The following is a 24,121-nucleotide window of genomic DNA, read 5'->3' as shown; positions in this document are numbered from 1 at the left end:
CGCCGTTCTCGAACAAATGCACGACGCTCCTACAGCTGGTCATCTTGGCCTCTCACGCACATACGACCGCGTGCGCCGGCGTTTCTTCTGGCTTGGACTCTACCGCTCTGTCCAACGTTATGTAGCTGCTTGCGACCTCTGTCAACGCCTGAAGAAACCCCCTGTGCTACCACCTGGACACCTGCAGCCGATTGCTATCCCGACTGAGCCATTTTCTCGTGTTGGCCTTGACCTCCTAGGGCCCTTCCCCGAGTCCTTGTCGGGAAACAAATGGATCGCTGTGGCCACCGATTATGCCACGCGGTACGTGATCACTCGCGCCATTCCAACCAGCTGCGCCACAGACGTTGCTGACTTCCTTTTGTACGACGTCATACTACACCATGGTGCTCCCCGTCAACTCCTTACCGACCGTGGCCGCTGTTTCCTTTCCCGAGTTGTGGAGGAAATACTTCGTTCTTGCTCCGTTCGGCACAAGTTCACCACTGCGTATCACCCTCAGACGAACGGCCTTACGGAGCGTCTTAACCGCACACTCACCGACATGCTCGCAATGTACGTATCCGACAGTCATCGCGACTGGGATATTAGTCTGCCATTTGTCACCTTTGCATATAACTCTTCGCGTCATGACACTGCTGGGTACTCTCCATTCTATCTTCTCTTTGGAAGAGACCCCTTACTGCCCTTCGACACTTTGCTCTCCGCCGCTAGCCCCGTCACAACATATGCCCGCGATACCATCGCCCGAGCCGACGCTGCTCGCCAGATTGCTCGTCAGAATCTCACCATCTCTCAAGAAACTCAAAAACGCCGCTACGACGCTCACCACCGCGATGTGCACTACCCTCCCGGATCTCTAGTGTTGCTCTGGCTTCCGTGCCGTCGTGTGGGGTTGTGTCAAAAACTTCTGCCCCACTACACAGGTCCTTACCGTGTACTACGCCCAGTGACCGACGTTACCTATGAGATTTCACCGCTCCACCCAAAGTCACCGACTGCTACACCCACTTCCGAAATCGTACATGTCGCCCGCCTAAAGCCATATTACTCCCCCTCCACATCGCACGCCTAATACGCCCCGGGACGTTGCCTTTTGCCGAGGGGGGTAGTGTTACCTGGAAACGCGGTACCAAAGTGATGTGCTCACTGACGAAGAGGACGACACAAAGCGTTGAGAAAGACGACGACGCTCACAGAGTGGACACTGCACGGCTACTGAAGTCTCAGCGCCGAGTTCAGCCCATCGCAGTGCTGTTACATTAAGTGCATCCCCGTAACAATATGTTGCGATCCTCTACTCTGTAGAAAGCCATGTTGGATAATTAACTTTTATGCTTTCGATACTGTGACTCCGCGCATAAGTTTCTTTGAACACATAGCCAGCTTACTTGAATGTGACCGACATTCAACAAGGTTGATGACTGGGCACGTTGGTATGGGTTCATACTTAACCAGCCAAAAGACGAGACACAGAATCAAAGACGGGACAGGACAAGGCTGGACTATCAACTGAATGTTTATGATCGGAAGAAAACAACGAAGAGTCCTTCCGAAAAGCTCGCGCACAACCCAACCGGTGGAATGCAAGACACTGGGAAGAAGATGAAGACGAAAATACAAAGCCAATTCAAAGTCAAGGCCTAACTAACGACTTTTCTAAAAGGTCAAATTCTTTACAATGAAGGCTAACCGACGCCTTAGCCACACACTTGTCCTCGGCTTTAGCAATGTAAAATGCCTCAACCAACTCCCTGCAGAGTTGATTACCATTGCTGTAAACTACACCCGTATTATTGAAGTCAGGCGCACAAAGGGACGGGTCATGCTTCGACCTACACTCTCGGGATTGCACATGTAGCGCAAGATTGGAACTCGCCTTCCCTCCCAGAGAATTAGAGTTTTCCGTCAGGCGCACATTTAGACATCTGCCTGTCTGCCCGTAGTAGCACCGGCCACAATTCAACGCAATGCGGTAGACCACATTATTTCTGCAGGTGGTGAACTTTTTCTTATGAGACACTGCACAACGAAAACTATCACGAGGTACACTGTCGAGCCCCTTTCTAACTCTAGCACACAAGCCTCCTATCTTGTTTCTCGCTGTAAATACAACGTCAACGTCGTACCTTGCCGCCAGTTTCTTAAGTCGGTGAGAAACGCCGTGGAGGTAAGTTATCGCAGCCACCTTATTTCGTCGCGTCGCCACACCAACGTCACCCTGTACCGTTTTACTCTTCCTCGATCGCGTTAAAACACGTTCTGACAGACGAGCGAGATGGATAGTTGGAAGGCCTGCCGCCAACAACTTCGAAATTTGTTTTGAATTGAATTTCGTTGTTTTCTTCCGATCATAAACATTCAGTTGATAGTCCAGCCTTGTCCTGTCTCCTCTTTGATCCTGTGTCTCGTCTTTTGGCTGGTTAAGTATGTGACCGACATCTTATGTTAATGGGCGACTTCGACTGTGTTTGCAACCCCATAGATCGTTCTAGGCCAGACGCACGCACTGACAGAAGCGGTGAACCTTTGCTCCTTGTTACAGAAGATGCAGGACTGGTTGATGCAGGGGTGTCCTGCTGTGCTTCTACATTCACCCGCATTCAGGGGCATTATCACGCTCGTGAGGACCGGATTTATGCATCTTGCATAGTAGTTTCCCGCGGGTTTATATGCGAAACTATACCGGTTTCATTTTCTGTTCAGTGCATGTTAGGGGCCCGGCTTGGTGGCAACGACCATTCAAAGTTAAGGTCGCAGTGGAAACTTTGGAAGTTAAACTCATCGCTGGTAAATAATCAAGTATTGGTCATTTGTGTATGCTCACAGCTGCAATCATGTTTTTTCCGAAAGTCTACTATTGTTCGCCGCTTGGGAAATGGTAAAGCAAGAAGTACGTGCGATAGCAATCGAACTTGGCTCTATAAATATTTCTACAGAAAACATCAGGATCAGGCACTTCACAAAACCTTGTGTAACCTCTATGAACCAGAATGTGAATGCCCTGGCTGATATGCTGACGAAATTGCTAGTGTAAAAAGGGAATTACAAAGGCATGATGCGGAACGATACATGCGTGCCTTAAATCGATCTCATGTCAAGCGTGCTTCGCACTGCGAACATTCGACGCGGCAAGCTTTGCTTGGATGAACGTCATCATGCGACTGCAAAGCTGATTCCGCGATTAATGCGTAATGGGACATTTGTTACGAGTACGGATGAGGTTACGTTGTCTTTCGTGGATTATTACTCGATGTTCTTTAGTATCAATCCTCGTGTGAGAAATTCTGACATTAACTCGCGTTTCACATTCCTGTTGAACCCTTTATCAGAAGATGATTGTTCTGTAATTAGTAGCTCCTTCACGCAGCAAGAGGTAGACATCGCAATAGACCCTTTGCAAAGATACGTCACCTACCCGTGATTTTGGTTTCGATTTCGATTCGCAAAGCACTCTGGGAAGACTTCCGCCATGTAGGGGGCAGCCTCTCATTTCTCTTGTTAGCCCTGCGCGCGCCGGTTGCTGATTGCCGAGTCGAATACACCGCCCGCTGTTAGCGCTAAGCCGCTGCTGCTGCGAAGAAGATACTTTGTGAATGTGTCCATCACCATGACCGGCATCGTTTATCCAGTGTGTGCGTGGGAAAAAAACCTCGCGGACTTGCCGCCGCTTCGCCGTGCGCATATTGATGCGTATGTGTCTCGGTTGACGGCGACGACGAAATGTCAACGAAGGGCCTACAAGCTTCTCACCGAGAGCTACGTCGTCGCGTCTTCTGTGTTGGCAAACTATTCGAGCATAACGTAAGTAACCTTTTGTTTTGGCACGTTAACGGCTGTTAAAACCGAATAGATGAGGGACCCTGAAACACGTGACGTGTTTTTGTACCAGTTGAGTGTTTCCGAGACGTCATACCTTGGGTTGTTCCTGGCGGAGTGGATGGGCCTACTGCAACAGTACTCGAGGTATCTTTTCTTATGACCTCTGTTTCGTTTCTTGACATAAAAATGTCCCGTCTCTCAAAAACTGGACACTATTTTTGAAACATGTGGCACATAATAGAGTATTTGTGGCATGCGGTTTCTCTGTAGTATTTGCACAGCATGCTAAAAGTTTTCTTTTTTTTTAAATAGTTGTAACGCCAGCCGAGGCCCAGCAACTGGAGAAGGCGTCAAGAAAGCAACGGCTAAGCCCAACATGGATGCATGCACGCTCCTTCCGTTTGACAGCATCCAATTTTGGAGTGGTGATGAACCGAAAACAGTGGACCGAGAAGGGGCTGGCCAATTTGACTGCTGTAAAGGACTTGTCTCGTGTTAGGGCTGTCAGGTATGTGTATATGTTGAAGTTAACTTGTCAGAGCATGTGCCCTATGCAACTGTTTACATAAGTAACCTGAGAAAGATGTTTGCATTCGTAATGTCACCTGTCTGCTTTATTTCAGGTATGGAATCGCAAACGAAAGCGACGCAATGCTTCGATACAAGGAAACAATGGCTTCAGCAGGCTATCCAGTGGAACTGATGAACTGCGGCATTTTCGTTGACCCAGGCAAACCGTGGCTTGGTGCATCACCTGATGCCATTGCCTTCGACCCCCATGAGCCCTTCCCGTGGGGCACTGTTGAAGTCAAATGCCCTTATTCCCTGCGAGATGCCAAGGAGGAGGACCTTCTGCGTGAAGATTTTTTCATGACGTTTGATGAAAACGGCACACCTGCTCTCAAGGAGGCCCACGACTACTTCATGCAGGTTCACGGTCAGATGGGTGTAACCCATACACAATGGGCAGACTTTGTAGTGTTTGGCCCACACTTCCTCATTGTGCAACGGTTACGTTTCTGTGAGCACAAGTGGAAGAGTATGGCAAGTGTGCTGGACAATTTCTATTTCGACACTCTGCTGCCTTTCTACGTAAAGAAGCTGAAGGTCTGAATAAATGCATCTACTTAAGGCATCCTTGAAGTAAACACTTGAAAAAAAATCATTCACATTCAATAATCAAAGGACTTTGCATGTTGCTTAGCACTGCACAGACTTCCCATATCTGATTTACCAGTGGACAAAGGGATAGCGGAGTGGGGCGGTCAAACATGTGGTAACACTTAATGCGCTGTATTCTTCGCTCGACGTGGATGCGACCTGATGCAATATCCTTTGTTTCTTGAACATCTTTTTTTTTCAAACTGGCCCTTTCTCAGGAATGGGGGAATGTTCAGGCCAACGCCTTTTTCTTCAAGCAGGTCGTTGATTTTGAAGCCTTTGTCGGCCATAACAGAGTCCCCAGGAGAAAATGTTTGGTCCAGAAATCCCCTTCTTATCACTACTTCTCTATCGGACAGAGATCCCATGAAAAGCTCTGATGCAAAAGTCAACAGACCATCCGGTGCTACACCAAAAAGCGCCTTGAAAGTGTTGCGGATTTATAGTTTGAATATGTTCCTGACTGTGTTACGAGAGAACTTGATACCTCGCACCTAATCTCGGTGGCGTCAATAATCACTCTTGTAGAGGTGTAGCGGTCACGGAAAGCAGTAGGCATGTGGTTGTCGATCACACTTCGAGGCGCCCACAAAGGAATTTTTCCCAGCTGCACATACATGAGGCTCACCCAGCTAGAAAACACTCTTGACACCGTACTAACAGAGATGCCAAAAATGTGCCCAAGGTGTGGGTGGAAAGATTCTGTCCTGAGTTTCACCAGTGTGAGGAATAGCTCTTCCTCTGGAGAAAGCTTGCGAGGACGACCTCTGACATCATTGGACAGGCATTGCTTCTTGTTATACACATTGCATGCATTTTCCCCCGGTTTTAACAGTATCAGCAACTTCTGGAAATGCTAGTAGCTGAGCGGTCCCGTAGAGAACTGCATACTGGTATCGTCATTCTTGAACCTGTCGAGAGTGAATATTCTTGGCTGATGTTTTTCGTTCAGTGTTCGACGTTCTTCCACTTGCTGCACGGCCATTTCGCACTGCTGCTGGAGATTTTCATTCGCTTTTGATAGCTCAGAACTCTTCTTTTTTTTCTTCCTGAAGTTCACATTTCACGTCTTCTAGACACTTCTTGAGATGTGTTACATAAGCATAGAGGCCCTTCAGCTCCTCACACTTGACCTGAAGCTCTGCTCTTATGTTGGGGCATGCAGAACAATCTTGAGAGTCCAGTGGTTTCTCTCCCAATTCCATGGGTACAGAGTCACAGTCCGCAGTGTCGTCATGGCTTCTCAGATCCTCGTCATCTTGAGTACTCCCATGAGCACAGGTTTCTTCTGACTGTGCACTACTTGTGCTAGGCGACTGGTCACTGTTGACGCGCAGCAGAATGCGCTGCTTTGGTGGCCGCCGTTTGGTCACTGCCCTGGAAAATGGGAATTCAGAAGGAGCAGCATTTTCTTTCAGGAAACGCCTTCCACTTGCTACGTTGTTGACAAAATCATCTGGCTTAAAGTGTCTGGAGCACACCTTAGTCGACTGATCTACAACAAAATTAGGGCCTAGATCTCTCTTTATAGCCACTATCCACTTCTTGAGAAGCAGCTTGTCTCTTGGGAACTTGTGGTAAAAGATCTGCAAAAGGTGGTATGAATGACACTGTGAGTGACTTGGCTTGTTAGCTGGTATGCATACAATAGTAGACAAAAGAGTGTTATGACAGAAGTCAGCCCTTAACGAAGGAAAGCGTAAGGCAATGTGTTTTTTTATTTATGGTGCTTGCCAACGGGTCATTGGCAGTGCAACAATTTTCCTAAAATATTTCAGGTAGAAATGTTTACACTTCTTATTAGTAAATGAATAAAACGAGCATTTCTTATGCTTTCCTTCGTTTCAATGACTGCTGGCTTCATATGAATGGTTAAATAGGTTATGACAAGTTAACTCGATCGATCAAGCTGATAAATGCACACCGATGAAATCGGCCGTACCCGCCGCAGTGGCTCAGTGGTTAGGGCGCTAACTACTGAACTGGAGTACCCAGGTTCGAACCCGGCCGCGTTTCGATGAAGGAGAAATACAGTGCACGTTAAAGAACCCCAGGTGTTCGAAATTATTCAGAGCCTCCTCCCTCCCCCTACTACAGCGTATTTCGTAGCCTGGGTCACTTTGGGACGTTAAAACCCAGTACCATAAACGAAATCACGCGCTTGAGCACATGCGGCGATGGTGTGGCAAAAGCGTCTTGCTACAATCTCCGGGCAGCCTCAGCAATATTTTCTGCAGTTACCGCATTTCGATTCGAGCGAGGCGTAAACAAGTGTGCTATGTGATGCGAGTCCATAGACATTTCTTTTTCTTTCTTTTATGAGGTTTAACGTCCCAAAGCGACTCAGGCTATGAGGGACGCCCGAGACAGGAGGATGCTTTAACAAAACACCATCGCATCGAGAGGTCACGCGCGCGATTTCATCGGTGTGTATACTCGGCTGCGCACGAACGAACGAGCGCAGGGTCGTTCAGGGGCGTTTCCATCGGCACCGCAATGGTGTGCTATGTTTAAAATGCAAATTAATGTTTCTGTGAAGTACCGCACGGCTGCTTCCTAATACGTTCCTGCACAGCCAGTTGACAATGTTCGTCAGCCATTTATTTTTGGTATCTTTGTTGCTTTCGCGAATCAGGTGCATTTCTTTCATTTTCGGGGCACACAAATCCAGAAACTTTTGTTGCAATAGCTCAGAAAACAAAGCGACGTGAGTCAACATCACTATCCGAGACGAAGCACAATATCCGGAAACTGACATCGGTTGACAGCGGCAGGAAAAGCGCAGACGTAGTACGTACCTTTTCGCCATTTTCAGTGACATTGCGGAACACAGCAGGAGTTGACCATTCTGATATGGAGTGAAAGCCAGCGGATTCCAGCAATTTCGACAGCCAAGCGTGGCGTTTCGTTGTTTATCCGTGCGGTCACCGAAACGCACCTTCCTCCGGATTCCGGCGTGCCCTCAACATGGCGGCGGCGCGCTTTAGTGCCAGTGGCAGCCACAAGAGGCGTATTTTTGCAAGGGGTCTATTGATTAGCTAAATCTATCGAAAACGCCTGGTCCTGATGGCATTTCCTCTGACTTTTACAAAGCTTTTAAAAATGTTCTTGCGCCGATCCTGCTAGATGTATTGGTGATGAGTTTTGATTCTAGAAGCCCTTCCCGAGACCTTTACAAAATGCCCACAAAGTCCTAGTTCCAAAGAGCACTGATGAAGAAAAATTACGCTGAGTGGAAGGCTATAGACTGATCACACTGGCAAATGTGGATTACAAGATTTTCGCCAAAATTTTACCCAATCGCATACAGTTCGCGATTTCAATTCTCATTGGCCCTCACCAGACGTGTGGCTTGAGGAGCCGTGCCATGCAAAGTAATTTACATATTGCGCGCACAATCCTCAAATCGTACTTCTGCTCTCATGATCAGGTTGCATTACTTCAGGTCGACCTCGCAAAAGCATTTGATCGAATTCGTCATTCATTCCTGTTTTCTCTTCTGGAGCGAGCGAATGTTGGTTCTGTAGTACTGAAGGAGGTGCAACTTTGCTATAGAAATCGTTCGACTCGCCTAATTGTAAATGGCCACTTATCAAGCCCCGTACCAATCAGCTCTTCTGTGAAGCAAGGCTGTCCGATGTCTTGGCTGCTTTTTGCTCTTTACTTGGGAGCCGTGTCAGAGTGTTTTACATAACAGTAGCATCCATGGCTTCCCTCTCCTTGAGGTTAAAGTGCTTGCATATGCGGCTGATCTTGCGTTTTTCTGCACTGGCAAACCAAGCATAGAAAAAGCTATATCCAGCATAGAACAATTTGGCATTGTTTCTGGTGCTCAGATGAATCACTTCAACAGTTCCGACCTTTGGACCGACCGCCCTTTATGCAGGAGTTGAATGGTCATATGTGCCCCTAACTACCTGGCCGTTTCACTGCATGCATTTAAGTCAAGGCAAATTACTGTATAGAGCGAGTTCCAGTTGTCCAACGTTACGCTAATAAATTTGTTCCCTATCAGCCCTCAATCTTCGGTAGAGCTCCGGCCTGAAACATGTTTTTGGCGACAAATATTTATTGCGTGCTTCAGGTCCCCAACTGTGCTAGACATTACATCCAGCGTTTTCACCGAATATTGACGACGTTTAATTGGTCATCAAATTTTGAACCAATTCGGCGTGATGACCTATTCAGACCTGTTTGGGCAATAGGGCTCGGCTTAGTGCATCTGTATGTCAGGCTGCATGTGTAGTGCATCTGTATGTTACCTCTTCTTTTTTTCATGATTGTTCACGTCTGATTATTAGAACATTCCTACAAGTTATTTCATAAATCTGCTTCCCGACTTAGTGGTTTCTTCAGATTTTACTGACCGCCCACAGTCACTAGGATTTAGACAAGAAGTTTATGCTTCGGTGAGGTTTTTGACAGTACGATTCTCGAATGAGTACTTATAGCCTGTTTCGCGCAAGATACTATACAAGGAATTGACAGCAAAGCTTTTTCCGCCACCACTGTATCGTTCTTTGTACTTTGGTCTTAAGGGTCATGATGTGTTAAAGAGGGTGCGTAAAATGCAGATTTCTCCTTGCACGAAAACATTTTAGGAAAAATATTTTTGTATCTTCTGTAAACTGCCGTTTGTGGGATGTGCCTGAAACAATTGAGCACTGTTTCATTAATTGCAGAGACACAATTCTCTTGTGGGAAGTGCTGCAAAGAACTCTAAGGAAAGACTTTGTTCTAAATTTGTACAGTGTGCGGTATCTTGCTGTTACACTATCTGATTACGAATCATATGGTATGTTTTTCTTATAGGACGCCATAGCTTGTGGAAGACACGCATGTTGGATCGCAACGCTGAAGCTGTTGTTCCACCTAGACTCCATTTTAGCAGAATGATGCTGCAACTGAAGGACATTTATGATGAAAATGACTTTCAACCTGATTGGTTTCCGCTGGTGACACGGTGTTTATCTTTGCCTGCCTTTTAGTTGTGTTTTCCGTTGTGAAGCGCAGCAACAGCTGAGTGCTTTGTAAATAGCCTGTGTACATAATCCTTTCTGTACATAACAACGTGTAATAAATACCATGTCAGAAAAAAAAATCCTCGGCATGGCCGAGTGGTTAGCGCGGAACGTTAAGGAGTAAGTAGTAGTGAGTGCGAATCCCACTGGTGGTGTCGCTTTTTTTTTCTACAAAATTATTTTTTTTACCTTTTATTATATTTGTGGTGCTTCGTTATTTTTTAGTTTTTAAGTCTTATCCCAGGTCCTTTTTTCGCCGTGCGACGAGCGCAATGGGGAACAATGACATTTGGAATAACATTGACGCTCTCCTTGGTATCGGTGGTAGGTATGCCCCTTTTTTTTCCGATGCCTGCAAATAGCACGTTGAAGCTCTTGTTGCCACAGTATGTGGCTCAGATAAGCCATGATGTAGTGAACTATTGAATGATATTGCGTTTTTCCTTCGGCGCTTAGCAAATGCATGCTTTTCGTGGCGTACGAAGCTGCCGTCGAGCGGTCAGATCAGGGTTAACAGGAGCTCGCAGTCGAAGGGGCGACTGCGGCGATAAGTTGGCTCAGAAGTGCGAATGAAGGAGCGTATCAGCGGCAGCGAATTTCTCTCACTGTCGCCTCCGAACACTCAAATGTGAACGAGCCAGGCGCATTTGCTGCTCCAAGCTCCTATTTCAAGCGTTGCAGGTCCAAAACGAAACTCCGAGAACGCACGAAGTGCCGGAATCGGAACATAACCGAAACTGAAGTGGGCGCCTGTTGCGCCTGCAAGTATATTTGTGTGTTTGCCTTGCAACGTTTACGTTGTCATTTCGCCGTCATTTACGTATGATAAAAGCACGTTATCTTTATCGAGACAAAACCTACTAATGCATTCAATCGGGCAACACAATTCGCATTTGCCAGCCTCCGGAATTCCTAGCGCGTCACGTGATTTGTAGTTGCGAGTCTCGACCGTTTCGGCTGCGTTGGCAATACCTGTATTTCGGTTCTTCCTTTCTACTACCTTATAAAAGCTCTGTTTTCAGTAAGTAGATTTTTGTAATCAGGAATTGGCATTCTATCTATCAAGCCCACTTTATTTTTCTCTTTATTGCCCCTTTATGATCTCCAGGTTGTCGAAATTACTCCTATCGAATCCACTTTCGTGTCCTGCACATGCGAAGCCTACAGAAGCTTTCCTCCTCCACTCTGCATGCGCGAAGAGGACACACTAGAACTAGTCAAAATATGGTAGTTATACAATTCACGTAAAGCCTACCTTCTCAGGGCCTCAGCATGTGCGAAATGCATCAAGCGGATGCCCTCGTACGCAAAGGGCGTAGGACAGCGCTCCGACTACAGCGCAACACAAGTACAAAAACGCTCATGGCCCTTGGATTACAAAACAGCTTCCAGGAGCTACACGAGGCGCAGCCTAAGTCGCAAGAAAGCCGGCTACTGCATAGAACGACTGGAAAAGCGCTCATGCACAGACTCTAATGCGATAAATGGCGAGGACAGAAATTATCTCCGACGAGCTTCGCAGGTCCCTCATGGTAGCTCCAATCCTTAGGAACATGCACCCTATCACCACCAAGGCAAAATAGAAGCGAGTGCCGAATTCATTGAGAAAACACACGCCTCAAAATAAGACGGTGTATTCAGACGCTTCCCGGTGAGCAATGAAAACCAGAATTTCAGTGAACATGTGAGTCGATTCGTCCCTACGTGAAATGACCAGCGCGTCTATGCGAGACTGCACTGTAACAGAGAACGAGGATGTTGCCTTCGCTTTAGCGGTGGCGGAGGGCTATTGAACCGGGTAGTCACTAACAATACTTACGGATCCTGAAACCGCCTGGCGAAATTACACGAAAGATACGATAGATCATCACATGGTCAGTATACTACTCAAAGCGAGACATACTCAGAAACCACGAAGAAAACGACATGACCACAGAACATGTGCGTACTAGGCCACACGGGGTGGGAGGTTGGGGCAAGGAACCAAGAGGCTGGCCGGATAACTGGAGGATATGGTACTTTCCGATCATTGGAAGAGACCACGCCAGCAGGCAAAGGATAGTTGCTCATAACAAACATTATAGAACCAAAAGAATGTGAAAATTTATCGCCACGCAGATTATGGGAAGGCACATATCACCGCTCCCTTCCCCTCCTGGCTACGACGCGCCGGCGAGGGTCAAGCGCGGCCTCTCCTCTCCACATCACATGGCAGCCTCCTTCCCCCTCTCTCCCTCGACTGCTGTGGCAAGGGAGGCGCGCGCTGTGTGTGTTGGCTGGGTGTGGTTTCGGGTAGAGAGTGTAGTGCGTTTGTGGTGTATACAACGAGCTCGAGAGTGCAGACCGGACGGGCCAGCTCAACGGACGCGCCCAGGAAGAGAGACGGACTTGCTCAGGTGAATAGCATTTCTTGATCACGCGCGCGCGCGGCCGAGGAAGCCATTAAACCGGTTAACCTTTTGGTCCTCGGTGTTCGTGTTGTTCTTGGGGCCACCACAGTGGTCTGGGCTGCGGAGCGTTGTTTGCTCTGAGAGCGGAGCCGGAGCCCAGTAAAGAATTCCACAAGATTTCTACTCAAGGTAAGCTGTAATTTATAGACCATTACAGAGAGGTTGATGCCCAAACCTACACCTACTAAACGAAAGTAACCTACAGTACATGCATACGTGCGACGAAAAATCCGCCTTACTCCCATCACATGGGTCTGTAAATAATTGATCATGTATGTATGTATGTATGTATGTATGTATGTATGTATGTATGTATGTATGTATGTATGTATGTATGTATGTATGTATGTATGTATGTATGTATGTATGTATGTATGTATGTATGTATGTATGTATGTATGTATGTATGTATGTATGTATGTATGTATGTATGTATGTATGTATGTATGTATGTATGTATGTATGTATGTATGTATGTGTGTGTGTATGTATGTATGTATGTATGTATGTATGTATGTATGAACTGCTACGCGATGACGACGACGAAGTGTGTCTTCTTTCCTCGCGGAAGGGACAAGGTGAAGAAGTCGGACTGGTTCCTTGTTGCGGCTCGCTGCTGTACCAGTTGTAACTGTGCAGTAAATATACTGTAAATACCTCGAGTTTCCACGTAACATCTTGGTGGAGGTGCGGCCGTTGATCCCGGCGTTAGCCTCCGCACGACGGAACTCCACAGCGGTCGCCTGCTTTCCTGCCCAAAGATGCCTCAAAATACCGTCCCCCCACCAACAGGGGCCTTGCCATCGGTCATTCTCACCCACCTGCGCGATACTGGCCGACTTGGACGAATGGATACGCACGCACGGACGAACGTGTGAGCACCTATAATCGCTGGGACCCGACCCTCATGCTAGCGAATGTTGTTTTTTACTTCGAGGGAACTGCGCTCGCCTGGTACGAGACTCATGAAGATCAGCTCACCAGTTGCGATACTTGCAAAGAGAAGCTCCACGAGCTTTTTGGAAAGCCCCTTGGTCGAGAGCTTATAGCACAGCGCACCCTCGAGACCCGTCTCCAGACAGCTACTGAGTCATACGTGGCCTACATCCAGGACGTCCTCTCCCTTTGCCACAAAGCAGATACAACATGTCGGAGTCCGACAAAGTTGGTCATATCGTGAAGGGCATCGCAGACGATGCATTCAACCTGCTTGTGTACAAAGATTGCAACACAGTTGATGCCATCATCAAAGAATGCCACCGTCTTGAAGACGCCAAACGTCGTCGCATAGCCCATTCGCCCGCCTTCCAAATACTGCTCCGACTTCTTCGTATCAAGATTTACCGTCCCAACACCAGCCAATGTCGACCGAAAATGTAACCCGTATCGTGCGCCGCGAACTCGAGGCCATAGCTCCCGCTACCTTGCCGCCACATTTAGCCGACGGCCACCACCCGGACGTTCCTCTAATTCAGGCCGTTGTCCGCCGAGAGCTCGCCACCTTCGGACTCAACTCCGTTGCTGCCGTCAGCCCGCCCACTATCGCCGACGTTTGCTCAGTTTATCCTGGTCGACCTCCTTATGACGCCGACGTTCGCAGAGTTTATCCTGGCCGACTTGCTTATAATCCTGACGTTTGCAACCTTTATTCTGTCCGACCTGCCTATGTGGCCCAGCGTAGACGCAATTCTGACGAATGGCGCACATCTGATAACCGACTTGTTCCTGCGTCGGCCATGTCGCCCGTTATTGCCGAAATCGTTGGTTCCAGCCACAAAGGTCCCGCCTGCCATCCTCCTCTATCTACGTTATCCCACCTCGTCACGACCCTTCAAGCACAGCCGCTGATACCGAGTATTCACGCCTCAACCGATCACCCTCCCCCCCCCCCCCCCCGCCGTCAGTCCCGTTCGCCCCACCGCAGTCACTTTTCATCTCCCAGTCCATATGGCCGCTCTCTGGCGGAAAACTAGGCGCTGCAACGTCTAGTGGTGATGCTACAGTAGAGACCACGATCTCAAATCTCTTCGTGCACGCCGTAATTTGCTCACCGTGCTCTCGATTGGCACAGCCGTTCAAGCCCTCATTGATACTGGTGCGCAAAGTTTCTGTCATGAGCCCAGAACTCCGTTCTCGCTTGCGGAAAGTGCTGACCCCTGCCCTTATACAGGTTGTGCGTGTTGCAGATGGAGCAACTTCAAAGGTTATTGGCTTGTGCACTGCCCGCGTAACGATTTCTGGCCACCATACTACCGTCCTCTTCACAGTTCTGCAGCATTGTCCTCACGACATCATTCTTGGCCCCTTCCCGACGTCACGGTCGGGTCACAACTGGATCGCAGTTTCAACCAATTATGCAACACGCTATGCCAGCACCCGAGCTTTACCCACGAGCTGCGCTACGGATGTCGCTGACTTTCTTCTACACAGCGTAATTCTCAGTCACGGCGCTCCTCGTCAATTAATCACCGACCGCGGTCGCTACATTTTGTCGCGAGTTGTTGACATCCTGCGTTCATTTTCTACGAAGCATAAGCTCGCAACCGCGTACCATCCCCAAACCAAGGGTCTTACCAAGCGCTTCAACCGCACACTTACGGACATGTTATCTATGTATGATACCTGATCACCACGACAGGGACCTAGCACTGCCATAGGTCACCTTTGCTTACAACTCTTCTAAGCACAACATGAGGAGTTTTTCCTTCTTGCTCTTTGGCAGGCACCCCGCTTTACCTTTGGACACGTTGGTTCCGCTTGCTGGCCGCCCCATAACTACCTACGCACGTGACGCCATTGCGCAAGCCACTGAAGCGCGCCAAGTAGCCCGTAGTCGGCTCCTTGCCTCTCAGATTTCTCAGATGTCTGCCTACGATAGGCGACATCGCCACGTAACCCATGACCCTGGGTCCTTGGTTCTTTTGTGGTCTCCTGCACACCTCATCGGTCTCTCGGAGAAACTTCGGTCCCCCTACAGTGGCCCTTATCGGGTGGTGCGCGAAGTGACTGATGTGACGTATGAACTTACCCCTCTTGTGCCTGCGTCCTCCTCCTCTCGCCCCACAACTGATATTGTCCATGTTTCGCGCCTGAAGCCATACAAATTCATGCCTTCTTTACCAGTTTAGCGCCGGGACGACGCTTACACCGCCGGGGGGCCATGCTACGCGATGACGACGACGAAGTGCGTCCTCTTTCCTCGCGGAAGAGACAAGGTGAAGAAGTGGAACTGGTTCCGTGTTGCTGTTCGCTGCTGTGCCAGTTATAACTGTGCTGTAAATATACTGTAAATACATCGAGTTCCCACGTAACAGTATGTATGTATGTATGTATGTATGTATGTATGTATGTATGTATGTATGTATGTATGTATGTATGTATGTATGTATGTATGTATGTATGTATGTATGTATGTATGTATGTATGTATGTATGTATGTATGTATGTATGTATGTATGTATGTATGTATGTATGTATGTATGTATGTTAGTATGTATGTATGTATGCATGCATGTCCTTAGATGTGGTCCCGAAAATAGAAACCACGACTGCGAAGCAATGGGAGACTGCTGTCCAGCGGCAGCTGCGAGGACCAGCAATGCCTGGTACAGGGAGCTCAACGGGCGGCAGTAGCCAATCGAACTCTGGACGGAGGCAACCGACCATTTGTTGCAGGTGGGCGAGCTCGACGGAGAGGAATTCTGCGGTGCAACAAGGAGAAACCTCTAAAGACGCCCCAAAAGTGCCGAAAAGTAACATGGAGTGAAATAGTCTCTTCCTACACTCGGTCAGCTCTTCGCGGAATCGCGAGCATGCCCATGCAGAAATATCCCTTCTGCTCCTCTCCGCGTACACGCTTGCATCTGCTGTGATTCCGCTGCTCCTCTAATTAGGCGAGAGCAGCGGCGGAACAGTTGTGGTACGGCGATGCTGGTTGCCATGGTTACGGCGCATGCGCTGTAGCAGTTTTTCCACGTTACGCACCGAGCGCAGGAGGAGCCGGGGGTCGGGCAGCCAGCGCTCGGCTCTTACTGAGCCTGTTGTCATGGTAATTGCGCATCCGCAATAGCGGAATATAGAGGCACCGACAAAATGCACAAACCTAGCAGCTTTTAGCTGAGCTTTTAGCCATGCTAAGCTTTCGCTACATAAGTTGACAGGAGAAGAAATGTGCGATATCTGTCATGGAGTTTTTTGAGGACACCTTACTCCGCCATAAAGGAAGGGAGGCAGGTGGGTGCGAAATGGAAAAGAGGGACTGTAGTGGAGGGTTCACGAGTCATTTTCGCCACCTGGGGATCTTTAACGCACCATCTTTGCCAAAAGTAACCGAGCAGCCTAGCCACCCGGCGGAGCAAGCGCTGGGCCGAGCAGCCGCCTGGCAGTCGCCGTAAGTGGCCGCTGCTCCACGGCTGCTAGTGTAGAGTTCTGAAGTAAGGCTGCTCCCTCGCTCTTTCTAGGGATGATAAAATATAGGCGGGTAGCATGCACGGCAATCGATTTCGTGCCAGTAGAGCACTGTGCTTGTTATGGAGGGCTCTGTGCACAGCAAACCTCACTCAACGCTCATTTTGGGCTGGAGCCGTGTAGCTAAGCTATTCGTTAAAAGCGATTTAGAAAACGGTTGTTTTTGTCTCATTTTGAGTGTTAGTTCATAGATAGGACCCGATCGAAACCGCGGTGTGGTATTTCCCGCCATTCCTAGTCTTCAATGGCTTCGCTTCGACGAACTAGAGAGAAATGAAAAACGAGGCAATATTTTTCGGTGTTGCAAGTGCGGCTATTTTTGCCTGTGTAATGAAGCGCATCCACCAATGTCGCATTTGCCGCCGCTTGTTAAGGGAGAGCTGCGCGTAACGTTTTTCTTTTCCATTGTAACACCAAAGTGAAGGCCGGAAATCTGAGCCGAGATCCTAAATGGCACAAAAATATTTGGAAATAGCGAAGAAGTGATGTATATGTTCCCTAGCATATTATCCAACAATAGCCTCTTGCTATTGAAAAGTTTTGCTTCCACTTGCATTGAAACTCTCGGAAGCTTCATCTGTTTGCACCCAGAGTTCAGGAAAAGCGAAAGTCTGAGGCTTGCGCGCTTGCATGATCTTGTGTTGCACTTTGCCGGCGGGCACGAAACTACCAATCAAATTGTTACGCAATAACGAGTGAGCAAAAATAGTTCGCAGTCCAAATGCCGCGTTTCCGCTTTTTTTCGTTTCCAGAACTAACTGCATTTAAGTTGGTCGCATGGTGACCCGAAAAACAAAATAAAAAACGGCCGTACTTATCGAGAAAAAGAGCGACGTATGTTTCAGGTGGGATAATGATAATTTTCATGCAGTGCTCTCATTAAACGAAGAGATTCGCCTCAAGCTAACACGAGAACGTAATTACCTGCGCGGAAAACACTACGCACCTATTGCACGTTACCAAAAAGCGCGAAATATGGCCTGAAGCAAGAGGAGCACTTGAAACAGATGAAAATCTTTTATTTTTCAATCCTTCAGCTTAACGGAGCGTCCCAGCAAATTCGATCGTGATCACAACAGACGATTGAAAACAGCGCTAAATGCGCACCAAGATTTCGAAATTATTTCCATGCATTACTTTTCCGACAAATCAAACTAGTAGAAAGGCATATATTTGTCCATTCGTTACAACTATGGGCACACTGTACTGATATTAAACGTCAAGGCATTCTTACGAAGAGCGCAGCTTCACAGCACCAACCACGGTGCGCAAACCAAAAAGTAACGTTGAGCGACTAATGCTAAACGGAGCGCACTTCCTGAGTAGCACAGCGTTCCTAAGTCGAATAATGAGACGCCGCACATGATACTCGCTTAAATTTTATCATCCCAAGAAGGAGAGCGAGAAAACGTGCTTATGCTTGTCAGCTTACACTCGACGAAGGAGAGCAGGGGCCAGCGACGGCGACGGTATCGCCGCCCCTCGGCCTTGTGCCTGCTCCGCCTAACGACGGGGATGTTCGGTTACTTTTGGCAAAGGAGATAGGTGCAGTGACATCGCACAGCACACGGATGCCTCTCCGTTTCGTCTCCATCGTAACACAGCTGTTGTTGGTCGGGTTCGAACTCTGCACTCAGGCACAGTAGTCGGGCTTCTTAACCAGTGTGCCACTGCGACGGGGCTTAAATATAAAGTTAAAATGGTTAGCAATAAAAACGTCCTAGTATCTATCACACGTCTCGGTGGACGCCTAAACCGAGCTGGAAAGAAAGGAACAAAAGTGTCAAGTGAAATAAGAAAGATGTGCTATAGTTGACATGCGCCATAGTTTAGGGCTTCTAATTAACACTGCGATTCCAAGGCAATCATAATGGGCTCTGGAGGAGCGTATAGGAACGTCCAACAGGGCTGGGTCTCGCACCTGGCCTACCGGCTACTGAAAAAGAGCTCCTACGCAGGAAGTCTACCTTGCCGCTTAACAGTCTTGGCTCCGGCCCACTTGGTACGAGGAGGAAACCAGGTAGCAGACGTAACCGTACGCGCGTTCTCTTATCGGGCAATCTCGTACCTATCCTTCTCACAGAGTGGACCCTTACAAAAATAGATGTTGAATTTCTGTTACGCACGTAATGTGTTTTTGATGAGTCATCAATCACTCAAAGGAGATTCAAGATTAGATGTCTTTTAACATCAGATCCGCAACACTTTCCTTTGAGATCACATAAGAAGTTTTGTGCTTGGAAAACGCAAGAGTATTTTTGGGTAGGAGCTAATGTGGAAATACATTGACTTTCTCAAATCAGGAAAAGTATACATAACTAAGTGAATATATATTCTTTCCTTGTTAACTGCACACTTTCAGAGCCCTATGTTAACATTTCTGTTTAGCATATGTAGTATGTTGCCTAAGAAACAACTTTTATTTGTTTTGACATGAGATCTGCAACAGACTTTCATTTGAGATTACGCAAGAAGTTTTGTGCTTGGAAAACACAGTATTTTTGTATAGGAGCTAATGTGGAAATACATTGACTTTCTCAAATGAGAGAAAGTATACATCACTAAGCGAATGTATATACTTTACAATGTTTTCATTTCTGTTTAGCATGCACTGTAAAAAGAAAAACAACTTTTTGGACATTTGTTTCATTCAAAACACGCTTACACATTGAGTCTTAGGTGTTTGTGCCATTGCAAATCACTTCTTGCGAAGCGAAGGGGTGCTATGTTTGGACAATATGCTTTAGGGTGTTACGGGCAAGGATATTGTTGTGTACGCGAAGCGACGCACTGCCACACCGCCTACAAGCACGGCCGCTCCATTTCCAATACCTCCTTGCTCCTGCGAGCAGGCCGCTTCGGAAAGACCAGCAGGGGTACCCTGCCTGCGGCGACGACGACGCGCGGACGTACCCCAGCCGTGCGTTGCCTCGGAACTGGACCGTCCTGGGAGCATGTGCGCGACCAGGGCACGAGAAGCAATGAATTCTTTATAATGCATGATATTTTGCGTGTTTCTTAAGCTTTCGAGCTCCTTCTTGCTCTGCGTATAGATTAGCCGAACCCTCAGTCATCGCCTCGCTTCCCGAAATGTTTAGATACTGTAAGGTAACGCGAAGGTCGGACTTGGGGAATCAGGCTTTATTACAGACCTGAAGCCTTGGTCGCACACTGCAGCCAAACACACTCCGCGATGACGATGGGTATCTACAAGAGGGAGCAGGATGAAGATGAAGCAGCACGTTCAGCAGTGTGGAAGATGAAGCGCCACACAGTGCTCACACTATTTCGCCCGCGCAGTTCAAGCGGCCAGCCTGGCCGCAATTAGTCCGCAGGAATGCGCCGAACAAAAGGTTTCATACGTGAAACGTGGACAACTTCAGTGCCACGGTAACGACAGTCCGGAGGAGGGTAAACAGGGGAGACGCGATAGTTGACCGGGGAGGTTTTTGCAAGAACTGTGTAAGGACCAATGTAACGGTGCTGTAACTTGTCACAAAGGCCAGGAGTGCGTAATGGGGTCCAAAGTAACACCTCGTCGCCGGGACGGAACGAAACTTGGCGATGGGTTGCATCATAGCGGTACTTGCGGTCTTCCTGGCTAGCTTCCGTGTTGACGCGAGCAAGCCGGCGTGATTTGGCCACTCGGGAAAGGAACTGGTCAGGAAGAGAGGATGAGGAACTGGCATGTGTAGAAAGAAAAGAGGCGTCAAGAAAGGTAGCGGGAGAACGGCCGTAAACAAGGAAAAACGGGGTGTAACCTGTGGTCCGCTGTACAGCCGTATTGTAGGCGAACGTAACAAAAGGAAGTATTACGTCCCAGTTTCGGTGGTCCTGGTCGACATACATAGACAACATGTCAGAAAGCGTGCGGTGGAACCGCTCAGTCAACCCATTGGTCTGTGGGTGATAGCTGGAGGTCAATTTGTGATGTGTGGTTGAGGCTTCAATAACTTCGGCTACAATCTTCGACAGAAATGTCCGACCACGATCGCTGAGAAGCACTTGAGGGGCCCCATGGCGCAGTACGAGCGATTCCAAAAAGAAGGTCGCGACCTCATGTGCTGAGCCATTAGGCAGGGAAGCGGTCTCAGCGTAGCGTGTTAGGTGGTCGACGGCGGTGACGATCCAGCGATTACCTCGTGCGGACAATGGAAGTGGCCCGTATAAGTCTATGCCAACAACGGCAAAAGGAGTAGCAGGACAAGGTAGCGGCTGTAGTAGGCCAGCAGGAGGAGAAGTGGGCCGTTTGCGGCGCTGACATGGCAGACAAGAGGCGACGTATTTTGCCACACTTGAGGCGAGGCCTGGCCAGAAGAAACGGGCTTTCACGCGGTGGTAAGTTTTATGAAAGCCTAAGTGACCGGCTGTAGCATCATCGTGGAAAGCCGCCAGGATACGGGTGCGAAGCGCTCTCGGAATAACGGGGACCCAACGGGTGCCTTCGGAGCAATAAATATAACGGGAGAGCACGCCGTTGTCAAGTTTGAACTTTTGGAGTTGCCTGCGCATCCTAGCGGTAGGAGGGTGAGAAGCACCGGTGAGAAGGTTGATTAGGGAAATACAGTAGGGATCTGCTCGCTGGTTTGAAATAATGGCGTAGCGATCTGGAGCAGCGGCAAGAGTAGCACAGGTTAAGGTTGGGGCTCTGGACGACATTGGGACGTCGAGGGTGCGCGCAGGAAGGCTCGAGGAAGCACTAGGTGGCGATTCTGATAGCGGGCAGCGGGAAAGAGCATCGGCATCTCGATGTTTGCGTCCCGATTTGAATATGACATCAAAGTGGTACTCCTGCAAACGCAGAATCCAACGGCCCAGGCGTCCAGTCAAATTTTTGAGGGTTGATAACCAGCACAGAGCGTGGTGATCAGTAACGATCGTGAAATGGCGGCCGTAGAGGTAGGGGCGGAATTTCTGAACTGCCCAAACGACGGCTAGGCACTCTTGCTCAGTGATGGTGTAGTTGCGTTCCGCTAGTGTTAGAGTTCGACTGGCAAACGCAATTACCTTTTCCCGAGAAGCGGTATCACGTTGCAGAAGTATGGCGCCGATACCGAGGCTGCTGGCATCGGTGTGAAGAATGGTGGCAGCAGTGTCGTCGAAGTGAGCGAGAACAGGGTCCGAAGTGAGGGCATTCTTTAGGGTTTGGAAAGCTTTTTCGCATTCTTCGGACCAATTGAAAGTAGTACGGTCTGTAAGGAGGCGGTGGAGCGGTGCAGCAATGGTAGCGAAATTTCGAATGAAACGGCGAAAGTACGAAGACAGGCCAAGGAAACTGCGTAGTTCCTTAGTCCGCTGAGGGCGTGCAAAGTTCAAAACTGCAGCAAGCTTGTCAGGGTCGGGTCGAATGCCATCGCGGCTGACGAGGTGGCCCAGGATCTTGATTTCTTTCTTGGCGAAATTACACTTTTTTGTGTTCAGCTGGAGACCGGCGGATGCCAGGCACGTTAATACTTGATCAAGGCGGCATAAATGATCAGAAAAAGTCGCAGAGAAAATAACTATGTCGTCCAGGTAGCACAAGCATGTTTTCCACTTAAGTCCTCTAAGAACAGTGTCAATCATGCGCTCAAACGTAGCGGGGGCATTACAAAGTCCAAAAGGCACGACATTGAATTCGTAAAGCCCATCGGGAGTAGCGAATGCTGTTTTTTCTTTGTCGGCTTCGTGCATCGGTATCTGCCAGTAACCGGAACGCAAATCCAAAGTGGAGAAATATTCGGCGCCCTGAAGACAGTCGAGGGAGTCGTCAATTCGTGGCATAGGGTAAACATCTTTTCGAGTGACTTTGTTAAGTGCGCGGTAATCAACGCAAAAACGCACGGACCCATCCTTTTTTTTGACCAAGACGACCGGAGATGACCAGGGGCTAGCTGATGGCCGAATAATGTCTCGCCGGAGCATATCATTCACATTATCTTCTATGATTTTACGTTCTGATAAGGAAACACGGTAAGGGCGGCGGCTAACAATAGAAGTACCTTCTGTAATAATGCGGTGCTGTGCAGAAGACGTTCGGCCCAAGGTCGGAGAAGTGACATCAAAGGAGGCTTGGTGTTTTCGAAGTAATTCCTGCAAAGCTTGGCGGTGAGTCGCAGGAAGGTCAGGATTGATGGTGCCAAAGAGAACACAGAGAGAAGCATCGGAAGAAGCTGCTGGTGAGGAAGAGGGGGCGGTAAGGGTGGTGAGGGACACCGGGTGAATGTCCAGGACACAAGGAAAACATGTCCCTTTAGTCAGCACAATGGGCTCTGGGGAAGTGTTCGAAGCAGCGACAAGCGCTGTGCCATGCTCAAACCGAACAAGACTTGGTGGTAGCGCGATTCCGCGGGTCAGATGGCGATCAGAAGGCACGATTAGCACATCTCCGTTATCAATGTCAGCAGAAGTAAGCGCGACAAGTTGTTCGCATCCAGGGGGCAACACTGAGTTAGTAGCGGCAAGCAGGCGATAACGGGGCTCGGGATGTTCAGAAGACGGATCGCTCTCGTTCATGTAAATGATCCTGTCGCGACACGAAATGCTGGCTGATGCGGCAGACAGAAAATCCCAGCCTAAAATAATTGGGTGAGCGCACGGTGACATCACGGCAAATTGTACATGGTGGCGGACACCGTCAACAAAAACTCGCACAGTACACTTAGCAGAAGGCCGAATTATTGCACCATTAGCTCCACGGAGTTCAGGTCCATCATAAGGCGTTTTCACTTTTCGCAAGCGGGAGCACAAGTCAGTGTGTATCACAGAAACAGCGGCGCCCGTGTCAACCAAAGCTTCAACAGATAATCCTTCAACCCGCACTAAAATAATATTCCAGGGACGTTCCGGAGGATTTTTGGGATGGCCGAAGAGTGCAGTTTTCCCTCCTAAAACTGCAGTGGTCAGTTTTCCGACAGGCGGGGGGTCGTCAGAGAAGCTTGACGGAGAGGCGAGGCTCAGCGGCGAAAAGGCGAAAGAGAACGGCGTCTTGAAGGCCTGTAACCAGCAGGCGGAGCGGGGCTTTCTGGCGGGGGTGATGAACGTCGGGGATAATCGGGGAATGAACGGTGGTTAGAGCCGGAAAAGCGAGGAGGGTAGTCTGCTTCAAATGATTCGTAGCCGCGGCGTTCATTCTGGAGCCTGCGACGACAGAAGCGGGAAATATGGCCTCGGTACCCGCAGTAATAACACACAGGGCGGGCTGGGCGCCAGTTGGGGTAG

General features: G+C 48.7%; 1 pseudogene; it reads right to left on the bottom strand.

Annotated features, from left to right (window-relative positions):
• Positions 1-4,984: 4,984 nt before the first annotated feature.
• Positions 4,985-5,602, bottom strand: LOC146209600 (uncharacterized; annotated as a pseudogene).
• Positions 5,603-24,121: the final 18,519 nt, after the last annotated feature.

The sequence above is a fragment of the Amblyomma maculatum genome, chromosome 1 (assembly GCF_055883805.1).
Source record: "Amblyomma maculatum isolate TAMU_Amacu chromosome 1, ASM5588380v1, whole genome shotgun sequence".
NCBI lineage: Eukaryota > Metazoa > Arthropoda > Arachnida > Ixodida > Ixodidae > Amblyomma > Amblyomma maculatum.
Note: the sequence above shows the minus strand (reverse complement) of the source record. Positions and strands in the feature narration are given on the sequence as shown.